General features: G+C 41.9%; 2 non-coding genes across 2 annotated transcripts; both read right to left on the bottom strand.

The window, feature by feature from the left end:
* Positions 1-4,628: 4,628 nt before the first annotated feature.
* TRNAQ-CUG (transfer RNA glutamine (anticodon CUG)) lies at positions 4,629-4,700 on the bottom strand. Its single transcript has one exon. It is a non-coding gene; the product is annotated as a tRNA-Gln (tRNA).
* A 1,613-nt stretch (positions 4,701-6,313) lies between these two features.
* Positions 6,314-6,385, bottom strand: TRNAQ-CUG (transfer RNA glutamine (anticodon CUG)). Its single transcript has one exon. It is a non-coding gene; the product is annotated as a tRNA-Gln (tRNA).
* Between the last annotated feature and the right edge of the window lie 13,563 nt (positions 6,386-19,948).

The following is a 19,948-nucleotide window of genomic DNA, read 5'->3' as shown; positions in this document are numbered from 1 at the left end:
TTACATGAAAGTCACCTCAAGCATTGACTTCACGTACTTACTCATTGGTGTTATTTCGCATTCGGATTATAGCCTAGGAACTTCATTCGCATTTCATCTGAAATTTTTAGGTGAAAATTATAAACATAAATTCCTTGTGAGTGTGACAGCTGAAACAAATAGTTTATATATCGCGTACGTCATTTAAAATATTAACGTTTCTTCTTTGCTTGTATATTTTAGGCATTAAGAACGTCCACGACCGCCTCAGTGGTGTAGTGGGTAGTGTGAATAGCCACCAACTGCGGAGGCACGGGTTCGAATTTTGGTTCTGCCAAAAATGTGAGAAATAACAGGAGGGCTTGAACGGGGTTAGCTGAGTAGAGGGTCGTTGTTCGATTCCCACATCAGCTCTTCTCGATGTGGTTTTCCGTCTCTTCCCACTTCCCATCCAGGCAAATGCCGGAATAGCACGGTCACGGGAAATTACCCCGACTGTTCTAAGAGTAACTGGCAATTTGTACTGACCCAATTGTAATACCGTGATGAACGGATTGTTATAGTCAAGATCCGAACCGGCAGTAGCAGGAAGACAACAAGAACACGTTTTCTACGCCAGCATGGAGAACCACGCAGTGAACGAGTTTCAATTTGAAGGCATCACACACAATATGGCTGGTTAGAAGGATTGGGATCGGGTTGACGGCACGCGGGAGGCCGAATCAAAAAATGATAAGCATTAGATTTGCAATGTAATCATTTATTTGTGCACGTGTTTTAATGTAGCGAAGAGGATAGGTACTCTTCTTTTATTATTTAATTTCAGTAGATTTAGTTGTGGTGTAGTGGTTAGTGTGATTAGCTGCCACCCACGGAGGCCCGGGTTGGGTTCCCGGCTCTGCCACGAAATTTGAAATGTGGTACGAGGGCTGGAGCCGGGTCACCGCAGCCTCGGGAGGTCACGTGAGTAGAGGTGGGTTCGTTTCCCACCTCTGCCTTCCTGGAAGTGGTTTTCCGTGGTTTACCACTTCTCCTGCAGGCAAATGCCGGGTTGGTACCTAACTTAAGGCAAAGGCCGCTTCCCTACCACTTCCTGGTCTATTCCTTCCAATCTTCCATCCCCCACAAAGCGCCTGTTCAGCATAGCATCTGAGGCTGCCTGGGCGAGGTAAAAGTCATCCTCCCCTGTTGTATCCCCCGACCCAGTGTCTTAAGCTCCCGGACACTGCCCTCATGGCGGTAGAGTTGGATTCCAAACTGACAAGGGGGCATTCCCTACTCGTCACCACCGACTTCGCTCAAATTTTAAGAACATGCAGGGGTTGGCCAGAAATGAAAGTACCCAAGTGGGAACTCCAGATGGCCAAGCGTATAGAAAATAAAAATGAAAATAATAATATTGACGCGGCTCTCGCAGCGTATAACCCACTTACATTATTGCGCACACCGAAGGGTAGTTGCCGTAGTGGTAAGAGCTTGGACTGGTAATTCGATGGCGTGAGCTCGACTCCGCATTTGGAGGATATTTGTTCACTTTCTATATTATTTTTTTAAAATTTTAATTTATTTTATTTATTTTTATGCAAAAGGCATGTAGGACGCTAGTTTTTAATGAGCGCATAATTGTAGAAAATTTGGAGTTGCGAATTTCCCCGACGTGTTCAAGCAGAAATTCTTCTTTTTTCTCCTTTATTGGGTATCTCCCATCGTTGGGAAATGTGCCATAAACGTGAATAGTCGTTTCGCTGTAAGATTCGTTTTCACCTGACAAGTGAAGGTTGGAACTGGCGGCTGTATACAAACAATAGATTCTTGGCGCAGGTAGAAAAATTCTGACAATTAAATCCCCATTTTTTTTTTACCTTTTCTATGTCTTTTGCGCATAAATAAATAAATAAATCAATCAAATGAATTATTTACCTCTTTGCTTAATTGGAAGATGAATAATATAAAAGTTGACAGAAAGAAACAGTCCGCACACGGGGCGTTGAATCCACGACCATCGAAATTACAGTCCGAGCTCTTACCGCTACGCCAACAACTGCTCGGCATACGCACTAACGTAAGTGGCTTATATGGTGCGAGAGCAGAGTCAACATTATTATTTTTATTTTTATTTTCTATACGCTTAGCCATCTGGAGTTCCTATTTCGGGTACTTTCATTTCTAGCCAAGCCATGCACGTTCAATAAATTTGAGCGAAATCGGAATTATTCCTTGTGAGTCCGAGAAAGGAAAAGGAAAGAAACCACCATACTAAGAGAATGAAGGACATGTGGGCAAGGGTATGTAAACATGGTTGGAAGACTAAATGAACGTGGCCCAATGAGGGCGTAACGATGTTAAGAAAAATAAAACAAATGTAAAATGTCGTCCGCCTGTGTGGTGTAGTGATTAATGCGATCAGGTGCTACCGCCAGAGGCCCGGGTTCGATTCCCGACTCTGTCACGATATTTGGAAAAATGGTACCATAGCTGGAAGTGGTCCACGTAGCCTCGCACGGTTAACTGAGTAGATAGGATTCAACTCCTACCTCAGCCATTCTCGAAGTGGTTTTCCGTTGTTTCCCACGTCTGCTCCAAGCAAAAGCTGGGATGGTACATAACTTAAGGCTATGGACTCTTCCTTCCTCTTCTTAGTCTATCCATTCCCATCTTCCCATCCCCCTACGAGGTTCCTGTTCAGTGTAGCAGATGAGGCTACCTGGGCGTGGTGCTGGTGCCCTTTCCAAGATTTATCCCCCGATCCAATGTCACACGCTCCCGAACACCGCCCTTGAGGCGGTAGAAGTGGGAGCCCTCGCTGAGTCCGAGGGGTAAACCTATCCAGGAGGGTAAAAGGTCAGGGAAGTTAAAATTTAATATGAATTCAAACAGAAATGTAAAATAATTTAAATATTAGCTTTTAAGAATAACTCGAAGTTCGAAAACTGTTGACGATGCTTATACGTTGATTTTTAACTCTTCTAAGTGATGAACTGCGTTGCGATTCAGATTCAATCATATTTAAGTTTGAAACATACACCGGAGTCCGCCTCTGTGGTGTAGTGGTTGGCGTGATTAGCTGCCACCCCCGGAGGCCCGGGTTCGATTCCCGGCTCTGCCACGAAATTTGAAAAGTGGTACTAGGGCTGGAACGGGGTCCACTCAGCTCGGGAGGTCAACTGAGTAGAGGTGGGTTCGATTCCCACCTCAGCCCTCCTGTAAGTGGTTTTCCGTTGTTTCCCACTTCTCCGCCAGGCGAATGCCGGTATGGTACCTAACTTAAGGCCACGGCCGCTTCCTTCCCCCTTCCTCGCCTATCCCTTCCGATCTTCCCATCCCTCCACAATGCCCCTGTTCAGCATAGCAGGTGAGGCCGCTTGGGCGAGGTACTGGTCATACTCCCCATTTGTATCCCCCGACCAAGTGTCTGAAGCTCCAGGACACTGCCCTTGAGGCGGTAGAGGTGGGATCCCTCGCTATGTCCGAGGGAAAAACCGAACCTGGAGGGTAAACAGATGATGATGATGATGATGATGATGATGATGACATGCACCGGAATCCGTTAGATTGACAGATGTGTGGTAGATATACTGACCCCAATGGACGCCATTCACTGCACATCCATCGGCTTATTTCAAGTATTGAGTTATGATTTAACGGGTTGCTTGCAAGATTAGCTAAAGAATAACCTGCTCTTGAATTGGACATCGTCCGCCTCTGTGGGGTAGTGGTTCGTGTGATTAGCTGCCACCCCCGGAGGCCCGGGTGCGATTCCCCGCACTGCCAAGAAATTTGAACAGTGGGACGAGGACTGAAACGAGGTCAAGTCACCCTCGGTAGTTCAACTGAGTAGAACAGTGTTCGATTCATTCCTCAGCATTCTCGAAGTGGTTTTCCGTGGTCTACCTCTTCCCGCGCAGGCAAATTCCGAGATTGTACCTAACTTAAAGCCACAACCACTTCCTTCCCTCTTACTTGTCTATCATTTGTAAACTTCCCACCCCACCACCAGGCCCCTGTTTAGCATAGCTGCTGAGGCCGCATGGGCGAGGCACAAGTCCTCCTCTCCAGTTTCTCTCTTCTCTGCTAGGAGCTTTACGTCGCACCGACACAGATAGGTCTTATGGCGACGATGGGATAGAAACGGCCTAGGAGTTGGAAGGAAGCGGCCGTGGCCTTAATTAAGGTACAGCCCCAGCATTTGCCTGGTGTGAAAATGGGAAACCACGGAAAAAGTCTTCAGGGCTGCCGATAGTGGGATTCGGACCTACTATCTCCCGGATGCAAGCTCACTGCCGCGCGCCTCTACGCGCACGGCCCTCTCCAGTTGCATCACGCCACCCACCCAAAGTCTCACGCTCCTGGACACTGCCCTTAAGAGGGTAAAGGTGGGACCCTCGCTGAGTCTGAAGGAGAAACCAACCCTAGCGGGTAAACGGAGTAAGGAAGTAAGAAAAGAATGCACAAAGCTCTGAGCAATGTTCAATAAACAACAACTGGTCACAGCATCAAGCTTTGTTCGAACTTACGTTTGACTTATATTATTTTCAACTACCACGGTGCTTAGTTCCCGAAAGGGAAGTACATTCGCAATCCTATTATTGGTATCTTTGAGTATACCACGACGCATTTCGTTATGTGTTAATGTATTCAATTAAAAATCTAGGTCCCACCGAGATTTGAACTCGGATCGCTGGATTCAGAGTCCAGTGTGCTAACCATTACACCATGGGACCTTACAAGAAGGTCTCCTCAAGCATTCGGAAAATAGCCTAGGTAATTCATTCGCATTTCATCTGACATCTTTTGGTGAAATGTATAAACATTTATTCCTTGCGAATATGACAGCTGAATCAAAAGGTTTCTTCCTTCGCGTACGTCATTAAAAATTTTTACGTTTCTTCTTTGCTTGTATGTTTTATGCATTAAGTTCTGTTTTCTTTTTTTTTTGCTAGGGGCTTTACGTCGCACCGACACAGATAGGTCTTATGGCGACGATGGGATAGGAAAGGCCTAGGAGTTGGAAGGAAGCGGCCGTGGCCTTAATTAAGGTACAGCCCCAGCATTTGCCTGGTGTGAAAAAGGGAAACCGCGGAAAACCATCTTCAGGGCTGCCGATTGTGGGATTCGAACCTACTATCTCCCGGATGCAAGCTCACAGCCACCAACCGCGGAGGCACGGGTTCGATTTTGGTTCTGCCAAAAATGTGAAACATAGCACGAGGGCTTGAACGGGGTCAGCTGAGTAGAGGGTCGTGTGGTTCGATTCCCACTTCCCCTCGAGGCAAATGCCGGAAAAGCGCGGTCACGGGAAATTACACTGACTGTTGTAATAATAACTTGCAGTTAGTACTGACCCAGTTGTAATACCGCGAATGAACGGAATGTTATAGTCAAGATCCGAGCGGCAGTAGCAGGAAGATAACGAGAACACGTTTTCTACGCCAGGATGGAGAAACACAGACTGAACGAGTTCCAATTTGTAGGCATCACACACAATATGGCTGGTTAGAAGGATTAGGAGGGGGTTGACCGCACGCGGGAGGTCGAATCAACAAAGGATGGGTTTTAGATTTCCAATGTAATCATTTATTTGTACATGTGTTTTAATGTAGCCAAGGGGATAGGAACGTTTCTTTTATTATTTAATTTCAGTAGCTTTAGTTGTTGTGGAATAGTGGTTAGTGTGATTAGCTGCTACCCCCGGAGGCTGGGTCCGTTCCCGGCTCTGCCACGAAATTTGAAAAGAGGTACGAGGGCTGGAACGGGGTCCACTCAGCCTCGGGAGGTCACGTGAGTGGAGATGTGTTCGATTCCAACTTCTGCCATTCTGGAAGTGGTTTTCCGTGGTTCCTACTTCTCCTCCAGGCAAATGCCTGAATGGTACCTAACTTAAAGCCACGGCCGCTTCCCTACTACTTCCTGCTCTATCCCTTCCAATCTTCCAACCCCAACAAGGCCACTATTCAACATAGCAGGTGAGGACGCCTGGGTGAGGCAAAAGTCCTCCTCTCGAGTTCCATGACGCCACCCACCCAAAGCCTCACGCTCCTGGACACTGCTCTTAAGAGTGTTCAGGTGGGACCCTCACTGAGTCTGAAGGAAAAACCAACCCTGGAGGGTAAGGAGTAAGGAAGTAAGAAAAATATGCACAAAGCTCTGAGTAATATGCAATAAACAACTGGTCATAGCGGCAAGCTTGGTTCGAACTTACGTTTGACTTACGTTACTTTAACTAAAACTCTGCTCAGTTCACGAAAGGGTAGTACATTCGCACTCCTATTCTTGGTAAATTTGAGTATAACTTTACGCATTCTAATATGCCTTCATGTACTAAATTTAAAATTCCAGGTCCCACCGAGATTTGAACTCGGATCGCTGGATTCAGAGTCCAGAGTGCTAACCATTACACCATGGGACCCTACAGGAACGTCACCTCAAACATTGACTTCACGTACTTACTCATTGCGGTAATTTCGCACTCGGATTATAGCCTAGGAAGCTCATTCGCGTTTCATCTGACATTTTTAGGTGAAAATTTTAAACGTCGTCCACCTCTGTGGTTAGTGGTTAGCGTGATTAGCTGCCACCCCCGGAGGACCGGGTTCGATTCCCGGCTCTGCCACGAAATTTATAAATTGGTACGAGGGCTGGAACGGGGTTCACTCAGCCTCGGGAGGTCAACGGAGCAAATGTGGGTTCGATTCCCTCCTCAGCCATCCTGGAAGTGGTTTTCCATGGTTTCCCCTTCTCCTCCAGGCAAATGCCGGGATGGTACCTAACTCAAGGCCACGGCGGCTTCCTTCCCTCTTCCTTGTCTATCGTTTTCAATCGTCCCATCCTCCATCAAGGTCCCTGTTCAGCATAGCAGGTGACGCCACCTGGGTGAGGTACTGGCCATCCTCACCAGTTGTATCCCACGACCCAGAGTTTAAAGCTCCAGAACGGTTGAGGTGGGATCCCTCGCTGATTCCGAGGGAAAAGCCAACCCTGGATGGTAAGCAGATTAAGAATGAAAGGAAGTATATCGTCGTTGCCGGGACAAAACCTCCTATGTGAAATATTTTAGCTTAGAACTTTGGCCGGTAAGGTTTTGTCATCTAAGGTACAATATTGTGTGAAAATGGTCAAGGCATTCTCGCTCTTCATAATGTATGTGCTGCGGGTCAGTATGTCTACAAAAATATTATCACATAGGAGGTTTTGTCCCGGCAACGACGATATTCATGTCCCCCTCAGTGGTGTAGTCGTTAGTGTGAATAGCCACCAACCGCGGAGGCACGGGTTCGATTTTTGGTTCTGCCAAAAATGTGAAAAATAGCACAAGGGCTTGAACGGGGTCAGCTGAGTAGAGAGTCGGGAGGTTCGATACCCACCTCAGCTATTCTCGATGTGGTTTTCCGTGATTTTTCACTTCCAATCCAGGCAAATGCCGGGATAGTACGTCACGGGAAATTTCCCTGACTGTTGTAATAGTAACTGGCACTTAGTACTGACTTAGTTGTAATACCGTGAGGGAACGGAATGTTATAGTCAAGATCCGAACCCGCAGTGGCAGGAAGACAACGAGAACACGTCTTCTACGACAGGTTGGAGAACCACGGATTGAACGGGTTCCAATTTTAAGGCATCACACTCAATATGGCTGGTTAGAAGGATTGGGAGCAGGTTGACAGCACGCGGGAGACCGAATCAGCAAAAGATGGGTATTAGATTTGCAATGTAATAATTTATTTGTGCACGTGTTTTAATGTAGCCAAAGGGATAGTTTCATTTCGTTCATTATGTAATTTCATTAGGTTTAGTTGTTGTGGTGTGGTGTTTAGTGTGATTAGCTGCACCGCCGGGGGCCCGCGTTCTTTTCCCGGCTCTGCCACGAAAGTTGAAAAGTGGTACGAGGGCTGGAACGGGGTGCGCTCAGCCTCAGGAGGTCAATTGATTAGAGGTGGGTTCGATTCCCACCTCAGCCATCCTGGAAGTGGTTTTCCGTGGTTTCCCACTTCTCCTCCAGGAAAATTCCGGGATGGTACCTAGGGCCACGGCTGCTTCCTTCCCACTTCCTTGTCTATCCCTTCCAAACTCCCCATCCCCCCACAAGTCCCCTGGTCAGCATAGCCGGTGAGGCCGCCTGGGCGAGGTACTCGTCTTCCTCCCCAGTTGTTTCCCCAGGCCCAGAGTTTGAATCTCCAGGACACTGCCCTTGACGCGGTAGAGATGGGAACGCTCGCTGAGTCCGAAGGCAATACCGATCCTGGATGATAAACAGAAGAAGAAGAAGAAGAAGAAGAAAATGATTTCGATCATTTTTGGAAGGACTACGTCCTATTACAATAAAAGTATAGATGATTGTATATTTAAATGTAATTATCTCTATTGTGCATGTGGACCGATTGCATGAGGTCATAACTTGCCTTTTTTCTTTCATTGAGATTTTATAGCTGAGTGATTAACCTAATTCGTTTTACACGTCAGTCTCTTGCATTTAGCCTTGATTATTAGCGATTTGTTTTTCTTTGATGTTTGAGACGTAGTGAACGTCTCGGTGTTCAAATGTAAATGTAAACAGGGATAAATATTAAAGTCAGGAAGGACTAGATTAATTAGATAGTGTGATTTCAAAGTGTACGAGAATACGGTGTCATGTTTTCTTTGATTTATTGCATGAGGTTGGGATAAGAATATGTGGGATGGTGGAGATGGGTTTCACGACCTCTGTTAGTGTCATCTTCATGATTGTTTGAATGTAAAGGTGGGTGCGAATTTGTCATTGGTTTATGATTACCCTCGATCTCAGTTTTTTATTCCACGTTCCGGGTATTAGAATCCGTTTTCTTTTATTATTATTATTATTATTATTATTATTATTATTATTATTATTATTATTATTATTATTGCGTTTTTCTCGAGTTAAACGGGTAGGATATTTCAGTAAGCTTCAGATTTTCGGACATGATCTATGTCTATGTGGTAATCTCTCTGTTTTTAGTTATTGTATTATTACAGAGTTGGCCATTTTATTTAATGCTTAACGTTACGTGCGCGACTGCTCTGGTGTGTTGACCAGCGTGTTTATTTTTTCTTGAGAATGAAAGTTAGACGACGCCATTTAGCCTATATTTATATCAATTCTGGCAACTTTAGGATAGATTATATTTTATGTGATGATGAGTAAGGGGACGCGTTTCTCATTTATAATGCCCTGCATTTTCTTGTTTGAGTAGTTTGCCTCGGGTAGACTTTTGAGCAGCGTGTGTTAAGGGTTGGTGTTGGTATTTGCTCCCTATATTGGGAGACTGAATCTCCGCTTTTGAATCATTCCGCCGTGTGGTAGGCAAGGATGTTGTGTGTTTCTACCGAGGAGAGTTTTATTTCAGTGGCCTATTTGTGTTGATTTCATTGGTGTTTGTCCATGTCGCTTCGGTTGATGCTGTATACGAGACCTTCATATCGCGACGTTTAGTTTTGACTTGCCTTTCATGGCATGAGTGCGCTGAGTATTATTTGTGTCATGCCATCTTTTCAGAGTCTAGCGAAGAGTTTTGTGTACTCTTGTTATTTTCTTGAATTTTGTGTCATGTAATTTTTTCAGGAAACTACTTTGATTTATGCGTGACGTTGTAAGGTCCACCAGATGATTGGTTTTGTGCCATGTTATCTATTTTAGGAATCTGCTTGAATAGGAAGTGACTGCTCAAAGTAAACAAAACATAATATTTCCATATTCCCATCGAGACTGTGTGAGTGAGAGTTGCATAAATGCTACATGATTTTTCTTGGGGATACCAGCAAAATATGACAATATGTTCTTGGTGTTTCTCTTGTGTATATTTTGCCATTTATGTGATTTTATTGGTGTGGGGTTCCGATCCACAATATTTTTGTGTTCATTAGTCGAGGTGTACACATAGGTAGGATGTTTTTCCACTCAGCCTAGTTTTATTTTGTACAGTTAGATTAGTTATTTTTACCTCAAAGAGCATTAAAACACGTCTTACCTTTAAGTTTAGGGACCCCCACTGCAATGTAAAGTGTGCAGGAAAGGGAAATACTCATCTAAATTGAAAGAATTAACAAACCAGCCAGAAGCATGGTGCGAGTACGCATGTCACAGTGTTAAAGTGCTGAAGTTTAGGATTTTTTCTTGCTAAATGTTACTTGTTAAAATGTAATAATATTTGATCCTCAAGATGAACTCTATAAGCATCGAGAAAGATCTGAGTCACATATATGTGATGATTTTGATACATATTTTTTGTATCTCTTGTTTATTTTTATGAACACGTTTTCCTCTAAACTTACATCATGCCTCACTTTGTATTATTTATAGCTATGATTTTACCTCGTCATGTCCATATTAGATATTTGTTCCCCATCAAATCCAGGGTGTCATTTTTAAGTTATTTTTCGTAGATCGAACTGAGCACGCCTAGGAGTGGCTGACTGGTCTGGGGCAGAGTACTTTGATGGTTATAAACGGGGACACTATGTCATCAACACAATTAACTATTTCACTGTTTCTGTCTATGTATGTATTGAACTTAAAGCCGGCTTTAAGATGTAATTATTCAGAATTTCTCCTATTATTTACCTACAGTATCATATGGTTGATCGCAGGAGGTATGTGAATTACCATTTTATTTCAATACAGCCAACCTTTCAATTATTTACTAAAATGAACTATTTTTCTTAATTATTGGCATTTATTTTGCATGCAAGCAAATGCAGGAGCGCACTCCTAGCCCTCTAGTCCACATCACGCGCGGTCGACCAATGAGTGCGCTATGAGCGGGAATGGCCTACCTAATACACTCTACCTACCTTGGAGTAACCCTGAAGAACGGGAACTTGCTTGTGATAGAGTCCTAATTATAAGAAATTAAATCGATGTACAATTAAGTTAACATCGTGCAATTGTTGTATGTCGTCCCATGGCAAATTATACGCGTCATATTGTAGTTGTGTTCTACATTTTTCTTGTCTCTCTACTTTATATACTTAGCTTTACCCTTCGGCACCCTCATAATTATAATTATAATTTAAATTATTGTTATCATTATTATTAAACATTATTATTATTATTATTATTATTATTATTATTATTATTATTATTATTATTATTATTATTATTATTATTATTATTATTATTATTATTATTATTTTATTCATTTTCTTGTCATATTGTTTATAAGATAACAGTGAGAATATGGTATTTAGCCTTCCAATTTGCATTAATATATACATACATATATTCTGTATATTGGCAAATGTACCCGTGCTTCGCTACCGTATTCAAAATTGTAGACGGATTTCTACGTAAATTACTACACACGCGGTGAGTGAGATTTTAGTAAATTCTATATCTCTTAGCGTTATCCTAGAAAGACCATTAGGAAGTCCCCATACGTTCTTTCTCATGAAAGGTGCGAGTTGTGGAGTTGTGATGATAATGACAGGCCCCGTTTCCACAGCCAATCATATTCGAGTTCGAGAGTTTCTACTGTAACGGTGGCCACGCTTGCCTACTGCCATTAACAAACGAGTTGGGTTTTTTCATTATAATACCAGGCCTCCTTGCCTACTATTAGTCACAATCGAATTGGGGAGTTTCTATAACAATGACAGGCCACCTTTCTTACTTCCAGACACATCCTTCTTGAGGAGCTTTCATTATAATGGCAGCCACCTTCCCTGAAACCAGTCAAAATGAGTTGTGGTGTTATCATTATAATAACATGCTCCTTTTACTAATGCCGGAGTTTTGATAGTAATCGCAAGCCTCCTTGCATTCTGGTACTCGCAATCGAATTAGGGTGTCTTCACCATAACGCCAGGCACACTGTCCTACCGTCGGTCACACTTCAGTTGGACAGTAGTCATTATAAGGGGAGCTTATCTTTCCTTCTGCCAGTTACAGTCGAGTCGGGAGGATTTGTTTGTAATAGCAGGCCAGTTTGCCTACTGCCAGTCACAATCTAGTTGGGAAATTTATAACGGCGGGCAACCTTGCGTACTGCCAAACACAAACGGGTGGTGGCATTTTGACAAAATTTGCACGCTCCCTTGCCTTCAGCCAAACATACGAATATGTATGCACATTTGTAATTGCAGACCTTCATTTAGATATTAACTATTCCAAAACGGTACTTCATATCGACAAATGGACTGCACTATCAGAGGCTACTTTTAGTGGTCTACAGGATTAGTCCTATGTCATTTAGGAGTTAGATTGAGTTAGGAATGTTATATAGGGCGAAATTTGGATCCAGTTTTCACACATTGTAATCTTTTTCCCACACTCATGTGAAGCTAAAATCACAAAATTTAATTCGCTTAAGGCCACTGTTTGAGCCAATGTACCCAAGCCGAACTGCATCATTATGTCTTTCCTATAAGCGTGTCAAACTTTCAACATACTTGTAAAAATTAAAAAATATAGGCTTATATAAAAATGAGAAATGCAGCTCTTTCTAACGTATAAGGCGTCAAGATATGACAAAAGACTACAGGACCGACGGTGTAGCTCTCACCAAATTTAGTCATGGTTGTACTATCTGGTTTGTAATACGAATTACCGTTTAGTCATCAAAACCTCGAAACGAAGGTTTGCTTCGTCATTATAATTGCCCGATTATTTCGATTTGTTTGAGGAAAAACAGAAAAATTTAAACATCTTGGAATTTTTCCTCCGGTTACAGGCTAAAAGCTATAATTTTGCCAGATTTCAATTTTTCATCTCGCCTGGGAGATTTTGCCGCCATCTCTAATTGCAAGAAGGGGTAGAAATTATAACTTTCAGGAAACGTTGAAGCCCATGAAAGGTATAGGTTATCGCTTTGGGTAAATATATCCGACTGGGTTCATCTGCTGAGCCCCAAATTTGAAACACCCCACCGCGGCCCTCCTCAGGTAATTTTGGGAATTTTCGATTTTTTTTAGGGATCCTCAGGTCATCAGCTTCTCTGGTATCAAGTTTTAAACTCCTAAGATACCTGGAAGTGCCTCATAAATTCACATCTATTTCACTTTATACCTTTATATTCATATATATAATAGCAAGAATGTACCCGCGCGTCACTACGGTATTCTAGGTAAAGTACTCTACACGTTGTGAGTGTGATTTTCTGAGATAGCATGCTTGCTAGCGAGAGAAACAACCGCTGGGTGGTCACCATGAGTTGTTTCTCACGTAAAGTCAGGACTGAGGACCTTTTGTTTTAATGGCCAAGGAACTTTTTCCTACTTTATGTTTTTAGTTGCTTTACGTCGCACCAACACAGATAGATCTTATGCCGACGATGGTACAGGAAAGATATAGGAGTGGGAAGGGATCGGCCGTGGTCTTAACTAGTACAGCTCCAGCATCTGCCTGGTGTGAAAATAGGAAACGACGAAAAACCATCTTCAGGCTTGCCGGCAGTGGTTTTTAACCCACTATCTCCCGAATACAGAATATTGGCCACAATTAAGCGACTGCTGCTATCGAGCTTGGTACTTTTCGAACTACTCCAGTCACAGTCGAATTTGAAAGTTTGATTATAATGGTAGGCCCTCTTGCCTACTGCCAGTCTCAATCGGTTTGGGGGAGTTTTCATTACAATAATGGGACATTTTCCTCATTCCAGTCACACGCGGTTTGGAGAATTTTGAACATAATGGCAAGCCTCTTGTCTTCTGCCGTGTAAATGAAATGGTATGGACCTTAAAACCTACCTTTGCTTTGGCTAGAAGATAGATTGGTTGAAATATTTCCAGTAGTTTTCATGTTATAGTAAATATGCTTTACACACACCCGCTTTTGAGCTAAGTCCTCTGGGACATAGATTCAAAAACCGTCCGTTAATGATATCTTCCTTTATTAATCCTCCTAATGAAACGATGCGCATGAGAAAAATGTATTGATTTCCATTCAGGCAGGCAGATTTCTATTAAGTTTGGTTGTGTATAGTTTGTGGGAGTGCAAAATAACGGTTTCGGTTTCATATAACTCACAGTCATTTCCGGGAATATTGAATGTTATGGACCTTAAAACCTGCCTATGGACAGGTGGATGCTAATTAAGAAGTATGATTAATGTATCTCAGTTAGTTTTTCAGTTATAAGATATATGCTTTACACGCACCTGTTTTTGAGCTAATTCCGCTGGTCCATGGACTGGAAAACCATTCGACAATGTTATTTTCCATATTTATCCTCCTATCGATATGATGCACATGAGAAAACGATTTAGAAATTGATTTCCATTATGTTTGGTTGTGTATATTTCGTGGGAGTGCAAAATCAATGTTTCGTGTAACTCCGAGTCATGTCAAGGATTTAGAAATAATATGCCAATTAAACCTACCCAAGGACAGATGGATTCTAAATATGAAGTTTGGTAGAAATATACCCAGTAGTTTTCAAGTTATAAGAACTCAGACAAACAGACAAACAGAAAGGCAAATCGTCGGACACCAAAGCTAGAACATATGCAAATGGTCATTATTACACCTGAAACGGATAACTGTACGAAACTTTCTCCAAAATATTCAATGTACAGACGCACGGTGTTACGATTTTAGTAACACAGATTTTTGTAAGTCCAGTATACTATCCGCTGTCTTTTTACAAGTTCAAAAATATCAGTATCAATGTCTAGAATGTCTTGAATATAATAACAATGTAATTGTGCTGTGTACCAATGGCTCTTGATTTTTCAGCATTTTCATATTATCACCAGCTCCAGTGAATAACTTCTGATCCCTTTCAACATGAGAGCACAACCAAATAACAACAAATCTCCCTAGCTATCAGCAACGTAGTATCATTATAAATCTAAATACATAATATCCACCGACCTTAATCGTAGCCAGTCTAATAAAGGTAAATGCATACTAACCACCGACCATAATCATAACCATTATAATGAACTGCAATAAACATAGCTGATTATTATTGAATTTATTGGTTACAGTTCGCCAATAATCCTAATTATCCCGTTTATGTAGCGTCTATATTGAATACAATATGTGGTTTCAAAACCAAGTGAAAGATACATTTAAAATAGAGCCTAAATTTATAAAAAACTTAAAGAATATGTTATACGTAATCAAACCATTAGTAATCCAAACAAAAAGAGTATGTTTTCTGCTGAGAAAATGTACATTTGTTTGCAGAAAACCTAACTCTTACCCCTGCACCGTAATAGTGTTTTACCTTCCATAATGTTTCCAAAATTTAATGCCTGACTCCACCCAGCCCTTACTGATTCTATCAATGTCTGGCTTGAAGTAAATCCGGACAAACACACATTTACCAATAAGTAATGATATATCCGGTGTGAAATAAATAGGGGTCGGAAATTGCCTATCTTGATGACATTTGCTCTGATTAAGTAAAAATGGACAGCGGAGCAAGTCCATTATAATTTGATCAGAGACTTGACCTCGTGGTAAATAATTTGTTAATCTTTGTCAGAAGAATGCAGGACGTCGAAAAAGGTTGACATGAAGGAGGGGACCTATTATTCATTCCATTAGCAAATGAACTCGCCGTTGCTATACAAGCCACATTTGTTTCTGTATAACATAAAAATAAATTACGTCTGGTAGCCTCAAGTATTACAATGATCGAAATGCACTCGGAGATTTAATGGATATTTTTTTTACGAAAGAAGTAGATTGATGATACAGTATACAAGGAGATAGTATGAGCTTCATATCAACTGAAGAAGTAAGGAATTTGATTTCTAGAAAAATGTAAGTTACGTTAAGGATACTTTTGTACTTATTGGCTCTTAGATAACTTGAACTTTTTGCGAAATGACGTACACACGATACTTATACAGATAATTAAAGTCCCAGACTGAAAAACAACTAGAATACTCATTTAATACACATTCTTGCCAAGAACTTCTGCATTCATAGAGAAAGCAGGTTGATAAGTGCTTTCTTGGAAGACGTATCAGCAGACTTCGTAAATCGTTGAAAATCAAAAGTATAAAAAAAATCTGATACTGTGCAGAGGAACTATTCTTTTAAAATGAAATTGTACGGTATATGGGCAACTGAAGTGCGGATTTATTGTACGTGTCACGGATAGCGTTTGACTGTATGAATAAGTTATGGAGGTAACAGTAATTTGCTTGTCATAAACGTAATTGAGGGTTGTCCACATTCTCTGAGCTTCTGGTACTGAAGTTGAGAGATAACGATCGAAAGTAATTTGAATTGAAGTGAATTGAAATGAACTGAGCAATCTTTCCCTGAGGCACGCAGGCTCGTTATGATCCTTGGTCTGCAGAAACTACTACTGCCATAACTCATCGGAGTGTCATATGATTGGAGTAACGAGGTGTTCAGTTACAGAGTTAACTTTGTTCCATCACTGAGTCTAGGATGATAATCCTCGGACGAGCCGATAGCCAAATCCAAAGTCTCTGGATAAGAGGCTTACAAAATAGCCTTACTCCTAGCCCACAACGATTATAGATGAACTCCGAATACACAATTTTCTAACAGCTTTCATATTGCTGCGTGGAAAGGTATATCCATTATTGTTTTTTGGTAAATAACCACCTGACAGATAATTACATAATATACTCTAGATATTAAGAAATATATTATCATGTTATGGATAATCACGGTATAAATAATACCCTTCATCTCCGTAAATACAGCTATTAACTATGTGTCAAATATTGGCCAGAATCTTGTTAAATTACGAGACTACAGTAATTACGTATCAGTTTCACGTAATTACTGGTAGTGTTTATAAGACAACTCTTAATTAATAGTCTGTGCACAAGCTTTCCGATACCTTGGGAATGAGAGTAAAGTGGCTCATTTAATCCATCTTCTTCGTTGCCTCCTTCACGTAAGTTTGAATATTGTTGGACAGGAGTTTTGCGAGGTTTGAGAAATACAGTGGGTTACAGCATTTTCATAGCACATAGGCTACGTTTCAGTAGCGCAACTAATTTCTAGAAATATCTATATAATCACCCTAATAATAGCCATAATCGCATGGCCTGATCTATCATGAGTAAGCTAATTTGAAGCAATCTGGCTGCTTGCTCGTCAATTTTGACGTTCCGTTTTACTGGGGGCCTACTAGACGTCAGAGTAAACCGAATCAATCTTGGGCGTCTGTGAATGGGTTTGAATTAATTTTTTCTCGTAACCACCAAATGGGTTACCAGTGATCTTTTACATGCCAATATAGTACGATGTGGAGTGTCAAATGGACTTTATTCCGCCCTTCATAAATCCGACTACCTCTGCTGGGTTTGAACCCGCTATTCTGGGATCCGGAGGCCGACGCTCTACCCTTGATCCACAGAGTGAGGTAAGGTATCTATAAAAATAAAACTGTAGGGATCCACTGTCTGTAAATTCATTTATTCTTTAATTTAACGTGGATATGTTTTAACATGAATATACAGTATTTGGGTTGGAGTTTATCTGGAATTAGCGTCTTTAGTTTAATGTAGAAAATTTTGCGTGAGAAGAAAAATGACACTGTGGTAACTAGACAAGCAGAGTTCGTCATCTCTGTCCACATGGCATGTTTTGTGCTGGATTAGCTGCCATATTGTTGGACGTAGATCATGCTTCTTCTTCTTCTATTCCTAGCGTTGTCCCGCTGGTGCAGGGTCCGCTTTCTTGGTCATTGAACGCCATTTTGTCTAGTCTTCTGCGCCAGCAGGTTGTGGTCCCACCATTTTAAAATCGCCATTTATTGTGTCTTGCCAACTCTGCTCCGGACGTCCTGTGTGGCGCAGACCTTCAACATCCAAATGGACGTCAGATTTGGCAACAATACCAGGCACTGAACGCAGAGTATGGCCATACCATCAGAGCCGTTTCCTTCTCAATATATCCTCAATTGAGGTGACACCCATTTGCTCTCGAATTGTGTCGTGTCTGACATTTTCAATAAGGGAGATACCCATAGTCCATCGGAGATTTCTCACTTACGTGGCATGTAGCTGGCGTTATGAAATTTTTTCAGCTGGTCTAAAATCGGCTCCATACACAGCAACTGTTCGATGTATCTTGGATTTGAGACGAAGTGGCATTTTTACATTGTTTACATTTTTTACACTTTTTTAAAATCGCAAAGTACACTGGTGACCTCCTTCCACTTCAACCAGGTTGCATTTACCCTGACCCTTATATCAACACTGATATTTCCATCACTCTAGCAGGCGAGACCCAAGGTATCTGAAGCATTCTGTCTTAAGCAGATTTTCCCCATCGACTAGAATGGTACCCACGCTTGGATTTGACTCCAGATATTCCGTCTTTTTCACATTCAGGCGTGGTCCAAACTGGAAGAGGAACGTATTCCAGTCTTCAACTTGACGTTCGAGCTTCTCTTGGGTGACATCTGCTTCCATTACGTCATCTGCATACAGAAGGGTTCAAGGAACGTTCCGTTGCAGGTCGCGAGCGATAGTGTCCACGAAAGGAACAACAAAGGATGGTGATAGTGCTGAACCTTGATGGACACTAAATTGAACCGGAACGTTTATCGAGTTGTCGGTGGCACAACGCACTCTATTGCTGGTGTTCATGTATAACCCCTCGACCACATTCACAATTGACTGGCACATAATGGTCGCGGTACGCGTACCAAATCAGCTTATGCGGAACACGATGCCGCTACATATTTCTTTCGAGTAATCGGAAGTGATTTCTATCTCTTGCGTCGAGTAAAATGATGCATTATCCGTAACCCTTGCACGCCGTAACAGGCTACTACTAGGAGAACAACCAATGAATCTGTACTCTCTCCATCGTCTTCTAAACCCAAAAAAATATGCATGATTCTATGCATTTCCGTGCAGTGGATAAAATTACATATATTTTATATTTGTGAGATATACCTACATTTTAGATAATTTCAACACCGTGTCAGTGGCTTTAGTCTCAGTGTTTGTTTGTTTGTTTGTTTGTTTGTTTGTTTGTTAGTTTGTTTGCTCCATCATCATGGGGAAACAGCTGAATAGATATCTACCTAACTTGATATTCAGAGCCTATTCATCCTTGAGCAACTGCGATATGCATTCGATTAAAAATCTCTGAATATACGGGTGTTTTAAGGAATGTCCAAGAGTGTTATTCAACGTTTTCTCATATACTATTGATTTTCTGTGACATATGTGGACTATATATTATAAAAGAACCGTTTATTTTAAATTATTTTTGTTTTGTAGATATTTTATATTACTCTTCCAATGGCGGGAAAAGTAATTTTCTGCAAGGTTTGTGTTCTGCTGCCAGGAACCGACATTCTCGAATTCAACCGTGGGTGGCGGTAAAATAACACCAACGATATCCCCTGTTTGTCGTAAGAGGCGACTAAAATGGGCTCCAGAGTCTCTTAACTCGGGAACATGTATTGGCGACCACGGGGCCACTAACTGAGTCCTTGTATTCCTTCCAGTTACTTGTTGTGCCAGACTTCTCACTTTCATCTATCCTACCCGACCTCCCTTGGTCAACTCTTAGTCTTCTCCGACCACGACGGAATTAGGTCACGAGGCCTCGACGTTGTTTCCGTTTTCATACTCTTCGTGGCCCTTGTCTTTCTTTGCCCCATACTTTCATTTTTTGAAGTGTCGGACCCCTTCATTTTCCCCTCTGATTAGTGTTTTTAGAAGATGGATGATCAGTTGGACTTTATCTTCAAACAATAATCCCCTACCACCACCCTCCCAGCTCGACAGTGATTCTACCGGTTGCCATGGCAATGTCTCAGTCCGTTTGCTAGCAAGGAAGTAATTTCGTCATCATTCGCGTAAACTCATGGTTGTTCGTTTTGCAGAAGGCGAGAGGGGTGGCATCTGTCATTCTGGGGGATACTTGCGGAATACCGTTGGAGGTTACAGTCATATTTGAACAGTACTAAGCAATACTGATCAAGGCTCAGGAGTGTAGTCCATTAGTTCACACTGTAAGGTGTTTTCCGGCATTCGTTATAATTCTTATTGTATTTAATCTCC

Source organism: Anabrus simplex, chromosome 3, assembly GCF_040414725.1.
Source record: "Anabrus simplex isolate iqAnaSimp1 chromosome 3, ASM4041472v1, whole genome shotgun sequence".
Lineage (NCBI taxonomy): Eukaryota > Metazoa > Arthropoda > Insecta > Orthoptera > Tettigoniidae > Anabrus > Anabrus simplex.
The sequence above is the reverse complement of the archived record's forward strand: the minus strand, read 5'-3'. Positions and strand labels throughout refer to the sequence as shown.